We start from the raw sequence: 3,278 nt of genomic DNA, 5'->3' as shown, positions 1-3,278 counted from the left end.
CCCCAGGCCGAGGGCCGGCTGCGGAGGCGCCGGGGGCCCGGGGCACCCCCGCAGGCAGAGCCCCTCGTAGGGGCGTGCCGAGACCCAGAGCGGGTGGGATGAGCGGCCCGGCCTTCCCGAGCGCCGGGTTTGCGCCTTCAGCTGTCCCCGGCATGTGCGCGCCCTGCAGCCCCTGCGGGACGTCGGTCCCCACCGCGCGCCGCTTTCAGGAGCTGCCAGCCGAGAAAAGAGCACGGCGCCCTGTTTTATGCCAGTCGTGGCGATATGTCCTAGAAATACTGCTTGTGAAACAATAGCAATGCTGCACGGGTACTGTCTCTGGTGAGAAATTCGTCCCTCTTCCCCAGTTTAAAAGGGAAAAAGGTCATAAAAGTAATGGTTCTCATGGCAGAGCCCCAGGACTACTGCATGGCAGAGTATCCACCTCCAGCGTTCATCTTCCTCTTATCCAGCAGCAATCATGTCACATAACAGCTACCCTTAATTCACCCATCATGCCTTTGTGAAACCACAGTCCTCAATGACCCTGTTAGCAGGCTGTCCACCAAATATTTCCACAGACTGCAAGAAACTTCCAAATGTGAGCCATGACAAGCCAGTGTGCTGGGGACTGAGAATCAGCATGCTGAGCCCATTTCAACCATTAAGACCAATGGGAAGTGCAAAGAAAAATTGGATAAGGGTGTGGATCCCAGCAGAAGAAAGTGGAAATGCGACAGCAGGCGGCAAGTCCTGAAGACCTGGATCTGTTGTCTCTCTCGAGTAGGGTTTGATTCAATGCTCCCTTAGTTGGCAAGCAATGCAAGGCACATGCTCTGGCCAGCCCACTCCAGAAGTGTCTGAAGGAATCTAACGGCAGGACAATTGGGCAGGAACCCCAGAAGCCCAGTCAGTCCTACAGAAGGAGACATTGTACAGATTTGTGAGAAGGAGAGCAAAGCTTCCAAAGCCTTCAAACTGGCTTTCCCAGAGCATCAGGGGAAGGACTCACTGGAGGGGCCCAAGTGGCAGAAGGAACATACACAGCTGGTGGAGGATTAATCTCTGTTCCAAAAGGGGATGATCAAGCACAGGTTGTGCTCCAGGGAGTATGATAAAGCCTTCCTGTGGCTCTGCCACCCCAAGAAGCACCACTTTGTCCGCCCTGGCCACAAGCCCCTCCTGCACACAGAGTGTGGCAAGAGCTGTAGTTCAGAAAGGAGCTTCAGGACTCACATGTTGGCCCACAGAGCTGTGTGGCCATTCCAGTGCACCAGTGTAACCAGGTTTGCTGCCCCAAGTGAGACTTGCAGGAGCACCAGGTCCTGTGCAGCAGCCAGCACCCCTTGTCCTGCCAGCAGTGTGGCAAGGCCTTTGCATGCTGGCTCTGTCTCTGCACGCACAGAAAGATCCATTTGGCTGCTGGGACTGGCCCAGCTGGTCCCAAGAGGTGCCAGTGTGCCTTATGTGGGTGTCATCTGGCCAACTCCAGCTCCTTGTGCAACCACATGTGCCTGCACATGGGGTAGTGCACTTTCACCTGCAAGCAGTGCAGCAACTCCTACACCCTGGCCACTAAGCTGTGGTGCCATCAGAAATCTCACCTGGCTGGCAAGCCCTGCAGATGCTATGTCCTTCCCCAGAGCCTTGTGCACCATGTCCTCGCCCTCAAGGTGGTAAAAGGAACTCGCCACTACAGTGGCCTTGCTTGCTGTGGGCTTACCTCAGCAGCAAGAAAGAAGCCACAGAGGAAAGGCCAGCAGCAAGGGCTTGTGGCAGAGCTCACCCTGCACATGGTGGTGGGGGTGCTGAAGCCAGTGAGTGAGGCTGAGCTGCTGATCACAGCCAGCAGTCACTGCATTGCTACTTACCAATCTAAAGGCACATTCCATATCCTGGGGAACACAGTACAAAGGCTATGTGTCCATCAGCAAAGGATATAATCAAAATCATCCTCTTCAAGTATGAGGACAAATGCATTATGATGCAGGATGAGGCCTCACTGAGTGACATGGTCATCATCCAGGAGGGGATGGGCTTCAGGAGCCGTGGCAGAAGTGGTAGAGGTCAAGATTGATACCTAGCTGTCCCAACATGCCCTGGCTGATCTTCTGTACTTATTGAAATGAGGTAAAAAATCAAAATAAAACCTAGCTCTCTCATCTCTCTGTTAGCAACAAGGCCCTGTGGCTCAGCCCCAGGAAGAATTAGCAGTCTTGGAGGTAACTGCCTGTATAAACGTCTTTGCAGTAGCTGCTCATTGAAGCTATGAGCCTACACATGCCACATGCTGGGCCTGGCACAGGGAAGGCATTGGCTGTTGATGGGAATAACTTCCTAGAGAAGACACAGCGTTAATGAGCAGTGCTTCTGTTCTGCCTGTGTTACATTGTCAGTCAGTGACAGTGACTGCAGGGAAGGCAGGAAAAGTCTCAAAGCAGTGAGACTTTGAACAGTGCCTTCCTTTCAAGTTTTTTAATTACTTGTTGCTATTCAAGCACTTTCCTGGGCTTTTACTCTTGGAGCTAAGCAACACTTCTGATCATTTGAAGCTCATGCTGGTGCCAGACATTGCTGGCAAGCAGCTTTCCAAGTGTTTACAAGGTAACTTGTAATATAAAGAGTATTTTGCACAATTAGCAGAAGCAAAGTTTTGCCTTGGAGCTAGGGCTGAATGTTCCTTCTCTGCTGTTACCTGGTTTGCTTGCTGTCAATTTCCTTTGCTTATGGTGACTGGACAGTCTGTCTGAGGACGTGAAAAAGATAGTTTTGTGTCTCACTGTGCAATTTTCAGTGTCCCCAGATGAAAGGCTCCTCACCTCTCCACATAAAGGTTGACTAGTTCATCCTCACTCAGAAGATCATCCAAGAAGATTTCCTCTCCAAGTTCAAGCTGTGTTCAATAATTTTTTCCCCTTGTTCCTGTTCACAGATTCTTGCTTCCTCTCTTCCCCATATTTCCTATCCCTGCACCAAAACACTACAAGACAGCACTGCCTCAACTACATCCCGATATCCCCTGTGCTCCATCTTCTTCAGTGCCCATTTGCCAGCTGAGGCATGCTGATGTAAATTAGTCATGTTGCAGGAATGAAGTGCACAGCTATGTGAATTTTACCTCCTCGGGAGAGCTGACAATACCAGACCTAACAGGTCTTTCAGACTTGCCTGCTCTGCACTCTTTTCACATGTTACAGGAACACCACTTTCATTTGCTGAATCCTCAATTTTAGCTATTATTTTTCTCTGTCTTATGCCTCTCAGACATCTGCAATTCCTCAAGTTTTTTTGCTTAGTCT

General features: G+C 50.9%; 1 pseudogene; it reads left to right on the top strand.

Annotated features, from left to right (window-relative positions):
• The first annotated feature begins 152 nt into the window (after positions 1 to 152).
• LOC140684364 (uncharacterized) lies at positions 153 to 1,538 on the top strand (annotated as a pseudogene).
• The last annotated feature ends 1,740 nt before the right edge of the window (positions 1,539 to 3,278 follow it).

Source organism: Taeniopygia guttata, chromosome 5 (assembly GCF_048771995.1).
Source record: "Taeniopygia guttata chromosome 5, bTaeGut7.mat, whole genome shotgun sequence".
NCBI lineage: Eukaryota > Metazoa > Chordata > Aves > Passeriformes > Estrildidae > Taeniopygia > Taeniopygia guttata.
The sequence above is the reverse complement of the archived record's forward strand: the minus strand, read 5'-3'. Positions and strand labels throughout refer to the sequence as shown.